The 21,421-nt window shown below is 43.9% G+C and overlaps 1 protein-coding gene across 2 annotated transcripts in view; it reads right to left on the bottom strand.

Annotated features, from left to right (window-relative positions):
- Positions 1–21,404, bottom strand: part of NLRP3 (NLR family pyrin domain containing 3) — an 84,788-nt gene extending 63,384 nt beyond the window's left edge. For both annotated transcript variants that reach the window (XM_053572740.1, XM_053572741.1), the window contains exon 1: positions 21,299–21,404. The gene's annotated coding sequence lies outside the window, so the exon portion shown is untranslated. The remainder of the gene's footprint in view (positions 1–21,298) is intronic.
- Between the last annotated feature and the right edge of the window lie 17 nt (positions 21,405–21,421).

The raw sequence follows: 21,421 nt of genomic DNA, 5'->3' as shown, positions 1-21,421 counted from the left end.
TGTATCTATGGGCCCGTGTGTCTGGTAACCTTTGTATCTGTTTATTTGTTCATTTGGTCTCAATGAGCTTGGTGTTACGACCTGGAACTCTGAGCTCTCAGCACTCCCCTCCACGCTCACTCCGTGATCTGGAGACCTGCCCCCCCAGGAGTCCAGATTCTTGGTGAACTCTCGAGAGGTGCAGACAGGACCTGGACTGCAGCTGGCCAGTGCTGATTCTGCAGCACAGGAGTGAGAAGATGACGGTTGGCTAAGAGGGAATCACACTGGAGCACTGGTGCCCCGAGGTGCAGAGCAACAGCCATCTTCAGCAATAACAAGGCGCACCCCCAGATATCCCATAGCCTCTCCTCCTGTCTCCCTGGGCAACCAGATGAGGCTGAGCATCTTCTCAGACAGCAACCACCACAGAACAGACCTGAGACTGAAACACAGGTCCCGTGAGTAAAGGGTTTGCCTGAGGCGGCACTGTCCTGGGTGGAACACGGGGACTAGAAAACACACCGGCAGAGCCAGGAAACTCCCAGGGTGGGGCTGATCCAGAGAACCACTTTACTGAGCCTAAGACGCACCTGGCCCTCAGGGGATCACCAGCCTATAGACAAAGGAGGCCAAGAGGCTATAGCCGACAACTGATCGTGCTGCGAATACAAACCGGCAGGACTAAAGACAGGGCCTGAGGCACAGGTTCTGGGAACTCAAATCAGCCTCTCCTCTGCAGAGGAATCTAGCAGGGTCAGAAACAAACTCCCACAGGGTTGTTCCATTCACCCAGTAACATAAACTAAGGGTGGGGATGGAACTGAGTGAACACTTCCAGCCTCCATCAGGTGCCCAAGGTTGACAGGCCACACGACCCCGTGCTGGATAAAGACAGAGAGTAGAGGCCTAGACAAGCAGACACAGAATACCCTGTGACTTAGGCAGGTGCAAATTTCTGGAGTATCTGCTTACTGCAGACAACTGACTGGGTCACAGCCCTGTGGGGCTAGCAGCGACTGGGTGTGACAGAGCTGCAAGGTGGGGAAGGAGGCATCAACCTTCCCAGACTGATCTATTTACTGGGTGGCTCCTCCTGACTCCACGCAGCACTGGAGCAAGCCATATTAGAGCAGTCACCAGACCCCTGTGATCCAGTTCCCAGGGACCTCTTGAACTCTCCCACCCAAGGCAGCTGCTGACTGAGACAATTGGTTTGGACCTTTTGAACTGAGCCACTCACCTGGGGACTATCCAGGTGGTGCCCTGGGTGTGTGGTTGTAGGACGGTTTGATTTTCCTTTTCCATTTGTTGCCTGTGGTGGGTGGGGTGACTTAATTGCTGGTATTTCTCCACAGCTGAGACTTCAACCCAGAGTAACTTTCACTAGGGTCAAATAGAAACCAGCTGAAAACAAGGCAGAACCAATTAGCCACTCTACACCAAACAGGGCCCCAGTTTCTCAGGCCACAGCACTGTACGGGTCCTTGACAAAACATCAGGGGAGAAATCAAAGGCAGTAAAACAATCATGGGGTGGAATCAGCAGAAAAACTCTGGTAACATGAATAACCAGAATAGATCAACCCCCCCAAGGAAAGATATGGCAGATGTAATTGAAGATCCCATTCACAAACAACAGGCTGAGATGTCAGAAATCGAATTGAGAATTTGGATGGCAAACAAGATTACAAAATGGAACTAGGAATTTGAGGAGAAATTCAAAAGCTGTCTCAAGAATTTAACGAATTTAAAGACAAAACCACCAAAGACTTAGACACACTGAAGCAAGAATCTGCAGCCCTCAAAGATATGAAAAATACAGTAGAATCCCTTAGCAACAGAATGGACCAAGCAGAAGAAAGGATTTCTGACATTGAAGATAAAGCCTTTGAAAGCTCCCAAACTCTCAAAGAGGAAGAGAAATGGAGAGCAAAAACGGATTATTCTCTCCGAGAGCTCTGGGATAACTCAAAGAAGGCAAATGTCTGACTCATAGGAATTCCTGAAACAGATGAAGTGGCCTCACTGGGCACAGAGGCCCTTCTGCATAAAATTATGAAAGAGAATTTTCCAGACATGCCTAGAGAACCTGAAATTCAGAGAGCAGATAGCTTCAGAACCCCAGCATGACTCAACCCCAATAAGACATCCCCCAGACATATCATAATTAACTTCACTAAAGTTAATATGAAGGAGAAAATTCTCAAAGCAGCCAGGTGAAAGAAAACTATTACCTTCAAAGGGAAGAACATTAGAATGACTGCAGATCGCTCTGCTGAAACTTTTCAAGCCAGAAGAGGGTGGTCATCGACATTTAATCTCCTAAAGCAAAATAACTTTCAACCCCGGATCTTGTATCCAGCTAAACTGAGTTTCATTTATGATAGAGAAATTAAATACTTTAATGACATTCATATGCTGAAGAAATTTGCCATAACCAAACTAGCTCTTCAGGATATTCTCAGACCTATCCTCCATAATGACCAACCCAATCTTCTACTACAAAAGTAAACTCACTCAGAAACTTCTGATCAAACTCCAACTTCCACAGTGGTGAAAAGATTAAAAATGTCCACTAGACTTTTGAAAAACTCGATACCCAAAATTTCACCAAACTTATCAATACTCTCCATTAATGTGAATGGCTTAAACTGCCCTCTAAAGAGACATAGGTCAGCTGACTGGATACAAAAACTCAGACCAGATATTTGTTGCATACAAGAGTCACATCTTAACTTAAAAAACAAATACAGACTCAGGGTGAAAGGGTGCTCATCCATATTTCAGGCAAATGGTAACCAGAAAAAAGCAGGTGTTGCAATTTTATTTGCAGATACAATAGGCTTTAAACCAACAAAAGCAAGGAAGGACAAGAATGGTCACTTCATATTTGTTAAGGGTAATACTCAATATGATGAGATCTCAATTATTAATATCTTTGCACCCAACCAGAATGCACCTCAATTTATAAGAGAAACTCAAACAGACATGAGCAACTTGATTTCCTCCAACTCCATAATAGTTGGAGATTTTAACACTCCTTTGGCAGTGATGGATCGATCCTCTAACAAAAAGCTGAGTAAAGAAATTCTAGATTTAAATCTAACCATCCAGCATTAAGATTTAGCAGACATCTATAGAACATTTCATCCCCAAAAAACTGAATACACATACTTCTCATCAGCCCATGGAACTTACTCCAAAATCGATCACATCTTAGGTCACAAGTCTAACCTCAGTAAACTTAAAGGAACAGAAATTATTCCATGGATCTTCTCGGACCATCATGGAATAAAACTTGAGATGAGTAACAACAGGAATCTGCATACTCATACAAAAACATGGAAGTTAAATAACCTTATGCTGAATGATAGCTGGGTCAGAGATGAGATCAAGAAGGAAACTGCCAAATTTTTGGAACAAAACGACAATGAAGACACAAACTATCAGAACCTCTGGGACACCGTAAAAGCAGTTCTAAGAGGGAAATTTATAGCACTGCAAACCTTCCTCAGGAGAAAGGAAAGAGAGGGAGTAAGCAACTTAATGGGACATCTCAAGCAACTGGAAATGGAAGAACACTCCAACCCCAAACCCAGTAGAATAAAAGAAATATCCAAAATCAGAGTAGAACTAAATGAAATTGAAAACAAAAGAATAATGCAACAGATCAATAAATCAAAAAGCTGGTTTTTTGAAAAGGTCAACAAAATAGATAAACCTTTGGCCAACCTAATCAGGAAAAAAAAGAGTAAAATCTCTAATCTCATTAATCAGAAATGACAAAGACGAAATAACAACAGACTCCTCAGAAATCAAAAAAATCCTTAATATATATTATAAGAAACTTTACTCTCAGAAATATGAAAATCTGAAGGAAATTGACCAAAACTTGGAAGCAAGTCACCTTCCAAGACTTAGCCAGAATCAAGTGGAAATGTTTAACAGGCCCATATCAAGTTCGGAAATAACATCAACCATACAAAATCTCCCCAAAAAGAAAAGCCGGGGACCAGATGGATTTACATCAGAATTTTACCAAACCTCTAAAGAGGAATTAGTACCTATATTACTCAACCTGTTCCAAAAGGTAGAAAAAGAAGGAAGACTACCCAACACGTTCTATGAAGCAAACATCACCCTGATCCCCAAACCAGGAAAAGACCCAACAAGAAAAGAAAATTATAGACCAATATCGCTAATGAATATAGATGCAAAAATATTCAACAAGATCCTAACAAACAGAATCCAGCAACATATCAAACAAATCATACATCATGACCAAGTTGGTTTTATCCCAGGGTCTCAAGGCTGGTTCAATATACGTAAATCTATAAATGTAATTCAGCACATAAACAAATTAAAAAACAAAGACCATATGATTCTCTCAATCGATGCAGAAAAAGCTTTTGATAACATCCAACATCCCTTCATGATCAGAACACTCAAGAAAATTGGTATAGAAGGGACATTTCTTAAACTGATAGAGGTCATCTACAGCAAACCCACAGCCAATATCATATTGAATGGAGTTAAATTGGAATCATTTCCACTCAGATCAGGAACCAGACAAGGCTGCCCATTGTCTCCATTGCTTTTTAACATTGTAATGGAAGTTTTAGCCACTGAAATTAGGGAAGAAAAGACGATCAAGGGTATCCACATAGGGTCAGAAGAGATCAAACTTTCGCTCTTCGCAGATGATATGATTGTATATCTGGAAAACACTAGGGACTCTACTACAAAACTCTTAGAAGTGATCAAGGAATACAGCAGCATCTCAGGTTACAAAATCAACATTCATAAAGCGGTAGCCTTTATATATAACAACAATAGTCAAGTTGAAAAAACAATTAAGGACTCTATCCCATTCACAACAGTGCCAAAGAAGATGAAATATTTGGGAGTTTATCTAACAAAGGACGTGAAAGATCTCTATAAAGAGAACTATGAAACTCTAAGAAAAGAGATAGCTGAGAATGTTAACAAATGGAAAAATATACCATGCTCATGGTTGGGAAGAATCAACATTGTTAAAATGTCCATACTACCCAAAGCAATATATAATTTCAACACAATCCCCATTAAAGCTCCACTGTCGTACTTTAAAGATCTTGAAAAAACGATACTTTGTTTTATATGGAATCATAAAAAAACCTCGAATAGCCGAGACATTACTCAAAAATAGAAACAAAGCAGGAGGGATCACGCTACCAGACCTCAGACTATACTACAAATCAACAGTGATCAAAACAGCATGGTACTGGCATAAAAACAGAGAAGTAGATGTCTGGAACAGAATAGAGAACCAAGAGATGAATCCAGCTACTTACCGTTATTTAATCTTTGACAAGCCAATTAAAAACATTCAGTGGGGAAAAGATTCCCTATTTAACAAATGGTGCTGGGTGAACTGGCTGGCAACCTGCAGAAGACTGAAACTGGACCCACACCTTTCACCTTTAACCAAGATAGACTCTCACTGGATTAAAGATTTAAACCTAAGACATGAAACTATAAAAATACTAGAAGAGAGTGCAGGGAAAACCCTTGAAGAAATTGGGTTGGGCGAGTTTTTTATGAGAAGGACCTCCCAGGCAATTGAAGCTGCTTCAAAAATACACTATTGGGACCTGATCAAACTAAAAAGCTTCTGCACAGCCAAGAACACAGTAAGTAAAGCAAGCAAACAGCCCTCAGAATGGGAGAAGATATTTGCAGGTTATGTCTCCGACAAAGGTTTAATAACCAGAATCCACAGAGAACTCAAATGCATTAGCAAGAAAAGAACAAGGGATCCCATTGCACGCTGGGCAAGGGACTTAAAGAGAAAGTTCTCTGAAGAAGACAGGCGTGTGGCCTTCAGACATATGAAAAAATGCTTATCATCTTTAATCATCAGAGAAATGCAAATCAAAACTACTTTGAGATATCATCTAACTCCAGTGGGACTAGCCTATACCACAAAATCCCACGACCAGAGATGTTGGCGTGGATGTGGAGAAAAGGAAACACTTTTGCACTGCTGGTGGAATTGCAAATTAATACATTCCTTTTGGAAAGATATATGGAGAACACTTAGAGATCTAAAAATAGACCTGGCATTCAATCCTATAATTCCTCTACTGGGCATATACCCAGAGGACCAAAAATCAAATCATAATAAAGATATTTGTACCAGAATGTTTATATATTGCAGCCCTATTCATAATTGCTAAGTCATGGAATAAGCCCAAATGCCCATCGATCCACGAATGGATCAATAAATTGTGGTATATGTACACCATGGAATACTATGCAGCCTTAAAGAAAGATGGAGACCTTACCTCTTTCATGTTTACATGGATGGAGCTGGAACATATTCTTCTTAGTAAAGTGTCTCAAGAATGGAAGAAAAAGTACCTAATGTACTCACCCTTATTATGAAACTAATCTAGGACCTTCACATGAAAGCTATAACCCAGTTACAACCTAAGAATAGGGAGAAGGGGGAAAGGGAAGGGAGGGAGGAGGGAGGTAGGTGGAGAGAGGGGGATTAATGGGATTACACCTGCGGTGCATCTTACAAGGGTATATGTGAATCTTAGTAAATGTGGAATGTAAAGGTCTTAGCAAAATAACTAAGAAAATGCCAGGAAGACTATGTTAACTAGTGTGATGAAAATGTGTCAAACGGGCTATGAACCAAGTGTATGGTGCCCCATGATCATACTAATGTACACAGCTATGATTTAATAAAAAATAAATAAATAAATAAAATAAAATAAAATAAAAATAATATTTTTGTCTGTAGAAAAACTAAACTAGAATTATGAAAGATTCATTCAAACGTTGTTGTGGATAGTGAAAAAGAACTAGTGATTTCCAGTCAAAGTCCCAAGTGCCCATGACATTGCTTTAGAAGTGAGTTCTTTTGGCACCAAACTGCTTCTCCCGTGTACAACTAACTCTACATGATACACTCCAGAGGGAAAAGCAGTCCTGGTTAGGGATATAGGTCATACAGTTTGGACCAATCAGTGAGTTGAGGATTTCTTAAGTCTTCATCTCATCATTGGGAAGCCCGCAAAAGCCACTACCGAAAGGGGAACTTGAGTCTTGTGACCTACAGACAACACTTTCCCTCTCAGGGAGGGACCCACAAATCCAGACATCTTCAGTCTCCCTTTGTCTCTCTCCAGCTCTCAGCTCTCCTCAGCTCTGCTCTGCTCACCTATACACTCTATGCCCCCTGCTCTACCACCAAGGGAAGACCCCCTTTTCTCCAGACCTAATTCAGACACACTGAATACAGATGCCAGAATGCTAAACACACACAAACACCCTGAGCCCAGCACCACATCCAAAAAGTAAGGGCCGAGAGGGATGGGTAAGGCATCCAACTAACTCCAGGACTGTGAAATTGTTTCAGTGTTAAGAAATTGGTTTAAACAGACCCTATATTAACAGGACAAAAAGTACAAAACCATCAAGTGGCCATCTCCATACAAACCAGTAATAGACTTAAAAAATTCAACATTTTTATTTATTTAAAAATATTATTTTTCTTCTTTTTTTCACTTTTTTGAGACAGAGCCTTTGTCACCCTGGGTGGAGTGCCATTGCATCATAGCTCACAGCAACCTCAAACTCTTGGGCTCAAGTGATCTTCTTGCCTCAGCCTCCCAAGTAGCTGGGACTACAGGTGCCCACACAACACCCAGCTATTTTTAGAGACAGGGTCTCCCTCTTACTCAATGTGGTCTGGAATTCCTGAGCTCAGGCAATCCACCCACCTCGACTTGCCAGAGTCCTGGGATTACAGGTATGAACCATGGCTCCCGGCAGGCAAAAAATATTTTTAAAAATAATAATATAGGCCAGACACAGTGGCTCACACCTGTAATCCTAGCACTCTGGAAGGCTGAGGTGAGTGGATTGCCCTGAGCTCATAGGTGCAAGATCAGCCTGAGCCAGAGGGAGACCCAACCTTTAAAAATAGCCAGGCACTGTGGCAGGTGCCTATAGTCCCAGCTACTTGGGAGGCTGAGACAAGAGAATTGCTTAAGCCCAAGAGTTTAAGGTTGCTGTGAGCAATGATGCCATGGCACCCTACCGAGGGTGACAAAGTGAGAATCTGTCTCAAAAATTAAAAAAAATATATATATATGTGTGTGTGTGTGTGTATACACACACACCAGAGGGTAGATCTAAACTAATTTAAATGGCATATGAACTTTATGTTCACCTTGTGTAATGCAATAATAAGTACCAGCCTGAGCAAGAGACCCTGTCTACACTAAAAATAGAAAAATCAAGGCAAGAGGATCACTTGAGCCTGTGAGTTTGAGGTTGCTGTGAGCTATGATGACACGATGGCACTCTACCCAGAGAAATAAAAGAAGAAAAAAAAGAAAGAAAATAAATTTAGTCACTGGGTGTAGTGGCTCACACCTATAATCCCAGCACTGTGGGAGGCTCAGGAGGGAGAATTGCTTGAGCCCAGGAGTTGGAGACTTGCCTAAGCGATAGTGAGACCCCAACTCATAAAAAAAATGAAAAATCCATGGCTTCGCGCCAGCTGCATGCACCAAAACTGGCGGGTTCAAGCCCAGCCCAGGCCAGCTAATCAACAATGACAAAAAGAAATAGCTGGATGTTGTGGCGGGCGCCTGTAGTCCCAGCTACTAGGGAGGCTGAGGCAAGAGAATTGCTTAAGCCCAAAAGTTTGAGGTTGCTGTGAGTGGTGACGCCATGGCACTCTATCGAGGGTGACATAGTGAGACTCTGTCTCAAAAAAAAGGAAAGAAAAACCCAGCCGGGTGCCGTGGCAAGTGCCAGTAAGTAATCCCAGCCGCTTCCAGAGGCTGAGGTAGCAGGATGCCCACAGCCCGAGTTTGAGTTGCAGTGAGCTCTGACACCATTGCAGTCTGCACAGGGAATAGGGTGGGACTCTGTCTCAACAAAAATAAAAAAGGCCAGGCAGGTGTCTCACACCTGTAATCCCAGCACTTTGGGAGGCCGAGGTGGGAGAATTGCTTGAGCTCACAGGTTTGCGATCAGCCTGAGCCAGAGCAAGACCCCACTTCTAAAAGAAATGTCTGGGCATTGTGGCTGTGCTTGTAGCTACTCAGGGGGCTGAGACAAGAGAATTGCTTGAACCCAAGAGTTAGAGGTTGCTGTGAGCTATGATGCCACAGCACTCTACCAGGGGCGATAAAGTGAGACTCTGTCTCAAAAAAAAAAAAAAAGAAATTCTGACTCATGTTCACAATAATCTATGTTCAAGGAGGGTGTTCAGGGAAGAATTATTTGGTGTACCAAGAGCGTACAATCCAAGAATGGGGGAATCATGTGATAGCACATCCACAGTGACGTGTCACCAAAATGCATGTATCTCCTGATCCAGTTGAAGTAAAAGCAAAAAAGGTTTTTTTAATCTTTGTGCAGGTAACACAGATACACACAAGCACAACATAAACTGTTTGCCTTGTCCACAACTCAACTCGCAATAATGTGAACAGAGCCATCTTGCATAAAAGGTACACCCCCAAAATATCTTTATACTATAAAGATATATGTGTTATCTAGAAGACAAGACCCCAAGTTACAGAGGGAAATAGTTGTGTGATAAGCCGTCATTCACATTTGTCGGTGCCTTTGTGTGTATGTATATCATCTGTCAACAAATACGTATATGTTCTTTAGTTTTTATGGTTTATTTCCTTCTCTAAACAAAACCATGAGACTGACCAAAGTCAGCAAGGCCTTCAGGCCTCCACTCCAAATTTTTCAATCCCAAATTCAACACCGGGAAGGCATAAGAAATAAGAAGGACGAGAGAAGAGGAGGGGAAGCGGGAAAGGAAAAAGAAAGGAGAAAAAGAAAAGAAAGAGGGAAACAGTCCTTTACATTCCTTTGCTTCTACAAAGTGAAGCCCCACCTGAGAACTGTCACGGTGAATCCTTGACTCGGGAGCTCAGAAAAGCAAGCACTTTCCACAAGAGGGCGCAGGAAGGACACCTTGCACTTGCTGAAACCAGCCAAATACTTCTGAAATTTTTTAAAAAGGAAAAAAGAAAAGAAAAAGGGCATTTTGGCGGCCCTGCTCCCAGGGCCTGCCCCTGAGCTCGCGGCTGCCGGACCCACCTGCGGGGACCAGGCTGGGCGCTCTGCACATCCGGCCTCCCTCCGAGAGCGGGAAAGCGGAGAGCGAGCAGGGATGGGCAGAGGGAGCGCGGGAGCGAGGGACAGGGTCGCGGTGGAACTGGGGAGCAGCGAAGGGGGAGGAGGACGCGGCCTCCAGAGGCAGTCACTCTCCAACTCCTAGTAACACAGACTTGGGACGCGAGTCAACCCCGTTAAGGAAGCCCTGGCTTCGCGGTGTAAGACTGACTCCCCAGCTGGACACACAGACGGTTTTGCACTAAGAGGCAAGAGCATCGACAAAACTGTCTTCGCCCTCTTCTTGTCCAAGCAAAGTAAAAGCTGTGAGGAAAAATATTTCCCGCTAAATTTCGCGGTGCAAGGAATCCAGAGGAAAAGTACATGTCCTTGCATTTTGTTTAAAAATCCAACCGTGAGCAAGGCGCCGGACCTGTATACCGAGGGTGGCGGGTTTGAATCCGGCCCTGGCCAAACTGCAACAACAACAAAAATAGCCGGGCGCTGTGGCTGGCGCCTCTAGTCCCAGCTATTCGGGAGGCTTGAGCCCAAGAGTTTGAGGTTGCTGTGAGCTGTGACGCCACCGCACTCTACCTAGGGCGAAAAGTGAGACTCGGCCTCAGCTCACAAGTTGGAGACCAGCCTGAGCAAAAGTGAGACCCCCATCTCTAAAAAATAATCAGGTGTTGTAGCGGGCACTTGTAGTTCCAGCTACTCCCGAGGCTGAGGCAAGAGAATCATTTGAGCCCGAGTGTCTAAGGTTGCCGTGAGCTATGACGCTTGAGACCAAAAATTTGAGGAAGCTGTGAGCTGGAATGCCCCCGCACTCTACCAAGGGCAACAAAGTGAGACTGTCTCAAAAAATAAGAATAAAAAACTAGGCTCTGCGCCCATAGCTCAATGGTTAGGTCGCCAGCCACATGCACCAGGGCTGGTGGGTTTGAACCCGGCCAGGGCCTGCTAAACAATGACAACGACAACTACAACAACAAAAAAAATAGCTGAGCGTTGTGGCAGGCATAACTTGGAAGGCTGAGACAAAAGAACTGCTTGAGCCCAAGAGTTTGAGGTTGCTGTGATCTGTGATACCATGGCACTCTGCTGAGGGTGACAAAGTAAGACTCTGTCTCGAAAAAAAAAAAAGGTAATTTGCTAATGTATGGCTCTTAACTTTTAGAGTACTCCTTCACTTTGTAGTCCTGCCTCCATGGACAGCCTTTGATTTCCTATCTTAGTGTATTTTCTTCTTTCACCTGTGGATTGTGGATTGTTGGGACTTTATGTGCAGATACTTAACTGCAAATATGGCTAGAAAGAAACAAGGGTTGCACCCGATTTGCAGCTAGTGAAACCTTTGAACTGCAATTGGGCAGCTGGATCTTAGGAGGGTTTCAACTTTTACTGCCTCTTTGGAGACTGTGGTTAAAGCTGTGCAGGGTTTCTTGGGCTTGGCCTCCTTTGTGCTTATTTGTTCTGGTTTTGAGTCATTTGTTTAGATATACCTTTGTGTAATAACAACTCTTCTCCTATTGTTTTACTTCCTCCAATGGGTCTCTAATGCGCAGACGACAGGGCTCCCTCCAAGCCTTCCTCCACTGGGAACCTCACAGGAGAAGGAGGAGGTAAGGGCCCTCCATAAGGGCTATGGGGGAGGTGCCACTCCATAGCCCAAATCCACTCCACAGCGCAAATCCTCTCCACTCAAGTGAAAGGCAGACAGCTTCAGGAGACAGGAAGCTTGCCACTTGTGTATTTTTTTAAAGGCTCTTCTGCTTTTTCTCTGTTGGATCCTGTTTCTACCCTGTGAAGATTTTTTAGTCACCTGAAATCCTTTTTTAAAAATTTTATGTTCTGGGGCGGCGCCTGTGGCTCAAGGAGTAGGGCGCCGGTCCCATATGTCAGAGGTGGTGGGTTCAAACCCAGCCCTGGCCAAAAAAAAAAAAAAAAAAAAAATTATGTTCTGGCTAGGCACAGTGGCTCACGCCTGTAATCCTAGCACTCTGGTAGGCCTATAAGGGAGGATCCCTTGAGTTCAGGAGTTCGAGACCAGCCTAAGCAAGAGTGAAACCCTGTCTCTACTAAAAAGAGAAAAAGCCAGGTGTAGTGGTAGAACTGAGTCCCATCTACTCAGGAGGCTGAGGCAAGGGGATCACTTGAAGCCAGGAGTTTGAGGTTGCTGTGAGCTATGATGCCATAGCACTTTACCCAGGGCAACAGAGTGAGACTCTATCTCAAAAACTAAATAAATAGGGCACGTGATCCTGATACTCTGGGAAGCCAAAGCGGGGAGATTGGTCACAGGTTTGAGACCGGCCTGAGCGAGAGCAAGACCTTATCTCTAAAAAGAAAAGAAAAAAATAGCCGAGCGTGTGGCAGGTGCCTGTAGTCCCAGCTACTTGGGAGGCTGAGGCAGGAGAAATGCTTGGGCCCAGGAGTTTGAGATTACTGTGAGCTGTGATGTCACAGCACTCTACAGAGAGCTACAAAGCCAGACTCAAAAAAGAAATAAAGAAAGAAAGCTCAGCTGGCACAGTGGCTCATACCTGTAATCCTAGCACTTTGGGAGGCCCACGTGGGAGGATCCCTTGAGCTCAGTAGTTTAAGACCAGCCTGAGCTAGAGCTAGACCCCCATCTCTAAAAATAGCTGGGTGTTGTGGCAGGTGCCTGTAGGTCCCAGCTACTCAGGAGGCTGAGGCAAGAGAATTGCTTGAGCCCAAGAGTTTGAGGTTGCTGTGAGCTGTGACGCCACAGCACTCTACCCAGGCGGACAATTTGATACTCCGTCTAAAAAACAAAAAAGTAAGCTCTGCTATGATTAGGGAGCCATCCGGAGTCACTCTGTGCTGTGAGAAATCACCAACCTTTAATGTGCAAGGGCCAGGGCTGCAGTTTTGGAAGTGGGTGACAGCAGTTGCAGAGAGTGGTTATTACCACAAGAGTTACTCATTTCTTAGAACATTTAGATAAGAAAAGCACAGTCCGGACACTTGGAGGCTGTGGGAACACTTGACACTGAAAGGTAAGACTCACAAATCTTTGAGAGTGACCACAGAGCAGGCTGACTGGAGTCAGATTGCCCACCCATCTAGGGGTGTCCTTACAGCAAGGTGAACTGTGCAAGTGTTGCATGGCCTGACCTCCTGCTCCTTCCCTCTTGGACTTTTGCTTCAGCTCTGAGGAACCCAGGACTCAGTGTAAAAATGGGGTCTTGATTTCTGGGGACACAAGTGCTCTGCCTTCCAGCTGGGCCTGCTTTTTACATGTGTGTTAGGCACAGGAAACTGCAAATGCTTTGCTGGCCCTATTCGTTAATATGTTCTGCCCTGAGCTCCGCAGGCAAGTTGGAAAGCTGACTGAATTAAAAACTACCCATCTAACCAAAATCAGTCTCCTCATAAAATCCGGTGGCAGGCACAGTAAACTACCCATCTAACCAAAATCAGTCTCCTCATAAAATCCGGTGGCGGGCACAGTGCCTGTAGCTCAGAGGCTAGGGCACCAGCTACATACACTGGAGCTGGCGGGTTCGAATCAAGCCCGGGCCTGCCAAACAATGACAACTACAACCAAAACTACAACTACAACCAAAGCCGGGCATTGTAGCAGGCACCTGTAGTCCCAGCTACTTGGGAGGCTTAGGCAAGAGAATCACTTAAGCCAAAGAGTTTGAGGTTGCTGTGAGCTGTGATTTCAGAGCACTCTACTAAGGGTGACATAGTGAAATTCTGTCTCAAAAAAAAAAAAATTCCTGTGGTGAATTCCTATAATTTTGTGTTACACTGTCATCCATTTTTAAGCCCCTCTAGCTAACCACACCCAAACTCCTTCTTTAAAAAGCTTAAATTCTCTGTTTGAAAATGTAAATTTGCAACCCTGTTTCCTCTAAAAGTTGGTGAGGGCTTCAGTTACGTGGGACAGATTAACTTGTTCCATTTACAGAGGCACAGTTTAATCAAACTACCTTCCTAAACTAGTGAGTTTTCAACTGCAGAGATAGCAGTCAACCTAAGTGCCCAACAACCAAGAAGTAGATCAAGAAAAGTGGTGTATGTTTGCATGTGTGGATGTATATATATATATACACACACACACAAATACACATGCCTCATTGTTGAATATCACTGTAGTCACCAGATGACCAAGGACAGTACTTCTAAGGTGACCATAGTGATATTCAGCAATGAGGTACATAGTGCTTTTTCTAGGATGAATTTGTAAACTTAATTTTGAGATCCTGTAGACAGCTCTGATGGCCATTCTAGAAAGAGTTCCAAAGTTGCTTTGAAGAGTGGACTAGGCATTGGCTTCCCAAGGAGAATACTTCAAAAGTGACCATAGTGATATTCAGCAATGAGGTATATAGCATTTTTTCTAGGATGAGTTCTCAAACATAACTGACCATATATATGTGTGTGTATATATATTTATATAAAATGAGGCATGTAGCACTTTTCTTTTTTTTTTTTTTTTTGAGTCTCACTTTGTCAGCCTTAGTAAAGTGCCAGGGCATCACAGCTCACAGCAACCTCAAACTCTTACATTCAAGCGATTCTCTTTGCCTCAGCCTCCCAAGTAGCTGTGACTACAGGTGCCGGGCACAATGCCTGGCTATTTTTAGAGATGAGGTCTCGCTCTGCCTCAGGCTGGTCTCGAACTTGTAAGCTCAGACAGTCAACCCACCTCGGCCTCCCAGAGGGCTAGGATTACAGGTGTGAGCCACCATGCCTGGCCTTGCATGTAGTACTTTTCCTAGGACAAGTTCACAAACTTAATTGTCAGACATTGTGTGTATGTGTGTACAGTACAATAAACACATACACCTCCTGCATAGAACATCACTCAGCCATAAAAAGAATGAAATAATGTCTTTCACAGCAACTTGGATGGAATTGGAGACTATTATCCTAAGTGAAGTAACATAGGAATGAAAATCCAAATACTGCACATTTTCATATAAAGTAGGAACTAAGCTACAGCTGTACAGAGGCATACAAAGTGTGGTACAATGGACACTGGTGACTCAAAGTGAAGGCAGAGTGAAGAAAGAAAAACTGTCCATTGGGTGCAATGTGCACTACTCAGGTGACAGGCACACTAAAACCCAGACATCACCACTGTGCATTCACCTGTGTAACCAGAAACTACTTGTACTCCTAAACCTATTGAAGTAAAAATAAACTGGGAAGTTTTACCTGTCTCATGGCTAAAATTTTAAAATCAAAGCTATAAAGTCTTTGTGTTTACATATATACATCTATACTGTTTGCATATTATCAACTTATAAATAAATGAGTACCTATAAAATTAAATAACTAGCCTGAATGCTTTTCAAGTTTACGTGACTTTAGTAATATTTGCTAAAGAAAACTGCTTTAAAAAGGTCAGGCATGGTGATTCATGCCTATAATTCTAGCATTCTGGGAGGCTGAGGCGGGTGGATTGCTTGAGCTTCAGGAGTTCAAGACCAACCAGAACAAGGAAAACCCTGTCCCTCAAAACAGCCAGACACTGTGGCAGGTGCCTATAGGTCCAGCTACTTGGGAGGCTCAGGCAAGAGAATCACTTGAGCCCAATAGTTTGAGGTTGCTGTGAGCTCCGATACCTCAACACTCTACCAAGGGTGACAAAGTCTCACTTTGTCTCAAATAAATAAATAAATAAATAAATAAAATTTTAAAAAATGAAAAGAAAGGAAATTGGTAAAATAAAAATGTCTTCAGAATTTTAGACATTTTTTTCTCTGCCCCTACTGGTCAGAAAAATTTATACTGTCACTGCTAGAGGTTTTAAGGTCAGAAGACTGTTATTTCTGTGACATTTTGATAATTGCTTGATTTGGCTTTTCAAATCAAGCAATTATTTGACCTGGGACATATATGTATGTGTGTCCACAAAGCCTGGGCCACCAGCTTCAGGACAGAGCCAAGCCCGATAAGGCCCCTTCCTCCCAGGTCTAGCTGTGCCTGCTGCCCACTAGAAGGGGTCAGATCCTCCTTACGTATTCTTCAAAGATCTGTTCTCTATCCTGTGCTCTGCACCTCGTACATAATAACTAAAATTATTTACTTCATGGGTTCTTCATTGGAAATTAGCATTACTAAGAGTTAAAACTGTGGTTACTATATGTAATCAAAGCAACTTAGATTGCTGTGGTGCATACCTGAAGTCCCAGCTTCTTACAAGCTGAAGCAAGAGAATTACTTAAGCCAGGAGGTCTGGGCCCAGGTGTACTATGCTGACCAGGTGTCTGGCATCAATATGGTGCTTTCCTGAGAGCAGAAGAACATCAAATTGCCTATGAAAGTGAATTGGCCCAGATGAGAAATGGAGCAGGTCAAAACTCCCATGCTGAACCAGGATCATGTCTATGAATAACCACTGTACTCCAGCCTGGGTAACATAGTGAGACTTAGTCTCTCATGAACAAAAATAAACAGACAAGGCTCAAACCCGTATCTCAGTGCTTAGGGCACCGGCCACATACACTGAGGCTGGGGCATTCGAAATCGGCCCAGGACTGCTAAACAACAAAAACTATAACAAAAAAAAAATAGGTAGGCATTGTGGCAGGCACCTGTACTCCCAGCTACTTGGGAGGCTGAGGCAAGAGAATCACTTAAGGTCAACAGTCTGAGGTTGCTGTGAGCTGTGGTGCCACAGCACTCTACCTGTCAGACTCTGTCTCAAAAAGATAAATAAATTAATTAAATAAAATAAAAATAAACACAAAAACTACTAGATATAAGAGAACCAATTCTAGGATGGACTCAGTAGCTCATGTCTATAATCCTAGCACTCTGAGAGGCCGAGGTAGGTGAATTGTTTGAGCTCGCGAGCTCATGACCAGCCTGAGCAAGAGTGAGACCCCATCTCTACTAAAAATAGAAAAACCGGCTCTGTGTCTGTAGTTGTAGTCCCAGCTACTTGGGAGGCTGAGACAAGAGAATTGCTTAAGCCCAAGAGTTTGAGGTTGCTGTGAGCTGTAACACCACAGCACAACACCCAGGGCAACAGCTTGAGACTCTGTCCAAAAAATAAATAAATAAATAAAAATAGAAAAACTGAGGCAAGAGGATTGCTTGAGCCTGAGTTGGAGGTTGCTATGAACTGTGATGCCATGGCACTCTACCAAGGGCAATATAGTGAGACTTTGTCTCAAAAAAAAAAAAAATTTATTAAAACTAGACTTTGTGGGCGGCACCTGTGGCTCAGTGAGTAGGGCACTAAGCCCCATACACCCAGGGTGGTGGGTTCGAACCCGGCCCTGGACAAACAGCAATAAAAAATAGCCAGGAATTGTGGAGGGCTCCTGTAGTCCCAGCTACTCCAGAGGCTGAGGCAAGAGAATTGTCTAAGCCAAGAGCTGGAGGTTGCTGTGAGCTGTGACACCACAGCAGTCTACCGCAGGTGACAAAGTGAGACTCTGTCTCTAAATAAAAATAAATAAAAAATAAAATTAGACTTTGTGTCAATACACTAATACACAAAGATTAAGTTTTGTTTTCTCTTTTAGGATGTTCATGTAGTATTAACAAGAGATAATAAAGATATTTTTCACTTTTCAAGAAACTGCACAAAAGGAGAGAAATAAATTCTGTGTCCCCTATGTTGTCTTTATTCAGTATATTTGTACCGATATATTATTAATATGTTCTGAAATTGTATGAGATTCCTTAAAAATCTGACATGCCTCATACTATGTAATCATGCATAATTATGTTATGTTAAATTACTGTAGGCCGCAAAAAAGCAGATTTCTTCATCAACGGTGTGTGTGTTGTTCAGAAAGGAAGACTTGATTAATTGTGTTTGTAACCTTGACCATTTTAAGTCTTGTACACATTTAACGGCTTTATTCCTGTGCTTTTTTCCCCCTAATAACTCTTTGCAAAGCCCAAGGTGATACGTCTTTAAGAAAATTCATGGAGGCTCGGCGCCTGTGGCTCAAGCGGCTAAGGCGCCAGCCACATACACCTGAGCTGGCGGGTTCGAATCCAGCCCAGGCCCGCCAAACAACAATGATGGCTGGAACCAAAAAATAGCAGGGCGTTGTGGCGGGCGCCTGTAGTTCCAGCTACTTGGGAGGCGGAGATAGGAGACTCGCTTGAGCCCAGGAGTTTGAGGTTGCTGTGAGCTATGATGCCACAGCACTCTACCCAGGGCAATAGCTTGAGGCTCTGTCTCAAAAAAAAAGAAAAAAAAGAAAAGAAAATTCATGGAAAGGATGGAACGCTGACAAGTACAGGCTTCTTCTTGTTTTTTTTTTTTAATTGAGACAGTCTCAGTTTGTCACCCTCTGCAGAGTGCTATGGCATCCTAGCTCCCAGCACCTACCACAATGCCTGGCTATTTTTTGTTTAGCAGGCGGGGGCCAGGTTTGAACTCACTAGCCCCGGTGCTAGTGGCCAGGGTTTAGTGGCCAGGCCCTAACCACTGAGCAATGGGCTCCCAGCCAAATACAGGCTTCTGACAATTTTGAGACTGTACAAACTTTCCAGACCTGAAAAAGAAAACAAAAACTGAGCTCAGAAAATTGCTAACCTGGGCGGTGCCTGTGGCTCAGCGGGTAGGGCGCCGGTCCCATATGCCGGAGGTGGCGGGTTCAAACCCAGCCCCGGCCAAAAAAATAAAAATAAATAAATAAAATAAATAAATAAATGTTAAAAAAAAAAAAAAGAAAATTGCTAACCTAATATCAAGCAGAACAATAATTACTTCAGACTGAGTTGCTTTTTATGACTTTTTGGCTTGAAACGTTGCTGATTGTTTTTTTTCAGTCAAGAAAACTTTTTCTGGCTTCCCGGCCCATGCCTGTAACCCTAGCATTCTGGGAGGGTGAGGTAGGTGGATTGCCTGAGCTCAGGAGTTTGAGACCAGCCTGACCAAGAGCAAGACCCTGTCTCTAGAAATAGTTGGGTGTTGTGGAAAGAGCCTGTAGTCGCAGCTATTCGGGAGGCTGAGGCAAGAGGATCACTTGAGCCTAAGGGTTTGAGGTTACTGTGAGCTATGACGTCCCAGCACCCCACCAAGGGTGACAAAGTGAGGTCATTGTCTCCAAAAACAAAACAACTTTTTCTTTTAAGCTATTTATAGTAATTGGGTAAAGTACTCTCTTAACTCCTATTTGTTAAACTGTTCATCCAGATCACTTTGAAATGTATACTTCATCTTATCTATGGTTCTTTGGGTTACTCTTCAAAATGTATACTTTAACAACTTTTCAAAGGTAGGTTAAAGGTGTGTTTACTTTGAAGGACATCCCTGTCTCCTGGTGGATCCTCAAACCAAAATTATTTCTGGAGAAGTCTTCCATAAAATTGCAGTGATAAGAGGATGGTGAAGTAAGTGGTGGTTTCTGGCTGGTGGACACTCCCCTCCTGCCTCCTTCTTGCAGATGATGAGAAAATAAAAGGAGTCTTTCAGAAATTACTGGAGCCTAGGGACTGTTTCCCAAATAAGAGTAATATACTCTCATCTCTCATCTCCACTATTTTTTTTTTTCATTAAGAAATAACACTACGTGGCTTGGCACCCCTTGACAGTGGTTATGACATCAGCCACATAAAACCCAGCCCCGGCCTGCTAAACAACAATGACAACTACAACAAAAAACAGCTGGGCATTATGGACAACGGTAGTCACAGCTACTTCGGAGGCTGAGACAGGGGAATCGCTGAGAGTTCGAGGTTGCTGTGAGCCGTGACACCACAGCACTCTACAAAGGGCGATATAGTGAGACTCTGTCTCTAAGAAAAAAAAGGAAAGGAAAGGAAGGAAGGAAAGGAAGAAAAAAAAAAGAAAGGAAAGGAAGGAAAGAAAAGAAAGAAAGAACACTAGCCTCGGCGCCTGTAGCTCAGATTAGGGTGCCGGCTACATACACTGGGCCCCGGTCTGACAATTACAGGGAAAAAATAGCCTGGTGTTGTGGCAGGGGCCTGTAGTGCCAGCTATTTGGGAGGCTGAGGCAAAAGAATCGCTTGAGGGCGGCGCCTGTGGCTCAAGGAGTAGGGCACTGGTCCCATATGCCGGAGGTGGCGGGTTCAAACCCAGCCCCAGCCAAAAACCAAAAAATAAAAAAAAATAAAAAAAAAAGAATCGCTTGAGCCTATGAGTTTGAGGTTGCTAACATAGTGAGACTCCGTCGAGAGAGAGAGAGAGAGACAGAGACAGAGAGAGAGAGACAGAGAGAGAGCGCGAGCGCAAGCAAGCAAGCACTGGCATTGGCCCACAACCTTGATTAAACCATACACAATTCATAGGGTAAAAACACCCGTCTAAGACTTGTTGGGAAGGGAGGATTCGTTTCAGGGTTACCAGATTCCCTCTTCTTACTCTCAAAAGGCGTGATATTGATAGGTCCCTAGAGCTGAGCCTGTAACAATCCAGAGAAATTGAATTCTCCAAATCCCTCAGTAGAGAAGTGTGCAAAAAGCACCAGGAATCAGCGACGTTTCCAGAAAAGTCAAACGAGAAAAGCCGGAAGGGGGAAACAAGGGACAGCAGACCGAAAGCTCAGTCGGGAGGCAGCTCGCACTGAGGCTGCAGTGGGCCTTTTCTTTCAAGGTAGCACGGTTTCAAGCTTTTCCCTCCGCTAATTCATTTAATTTCCGAAACCAATGAAACATTAGAACAAGTTGAGAGACATAAATGTGCTAATTCCCTTCGAAAGAAGTTCTCCAGGGCGATGCCTGTGGCTCAGTGAGTAGGGCGCCGGCCCCAAATACCTAGAGTGGCGGGTTCGACCCCCGCACCCGCCAAACAGCAACAAAAAAACAGCCGGGAGTTGTGGCGGGCGCCTGTGGTCCCAGCTCCTCCGGAGGCTGAAGCAAGAGAATCGCCTAAGCCCAGGAGCTGGAGGTTGCTGTGAGCCGTGACGCCATAACACTCTACCGAGAGCGACACAGGGAGACTCTGTCTCTAAAAAAAAAGAAAAAGAAAAGGAAGAAAAAAGTTCTCCAGGAAAACTTCTTAAACAATTTCCCGCCCTGGAAATGAGAAGACGAGTTCTGGTTTATCCGGACTTCAACTGCCTGCTGGGGCCATTCGGAAATAAACACTCAACTCTAGGCCTCTCCCTCCATTTACGCCAGGAAGGGGTGGGGCTGGGGAGCTACGCGATCCCCACTTGCATCCCTCCGACCGCGCTCGGGCCGCACGAGCCCTTAAGGCTTACCAAGTTGGTGACCCGTAGTATCCCACCGCCTGCTCGAGTTGACGCTGGGAATTGGGGAGGGTGGCAGGGAAGTCGGTGGGAGGTGCAACCTCTACCCCCGAAATTTCTTCCCGGGCACCTGAC

The sequence above is a fragment of the Nycticebus coucang genome, chromosome 20 (genome assembly GCF_027406575.1).
Source record: "Nycticebus coucang isolate mNycCou1 chromosome 20, mNycCou1.pri, whole genome shotgun sequence".
Lineage (NCBI taxonomy): Eukaryota > Metazoa > Chordata > Mammalia > Primates > Lorisidae > Nycticebus > Nycticebus coucang.
The sequence above is the reverse complement of the archived record's forward strand: the minus strand, read 5'-3'. Positions and strand labels throughout refer to the sequence as shown.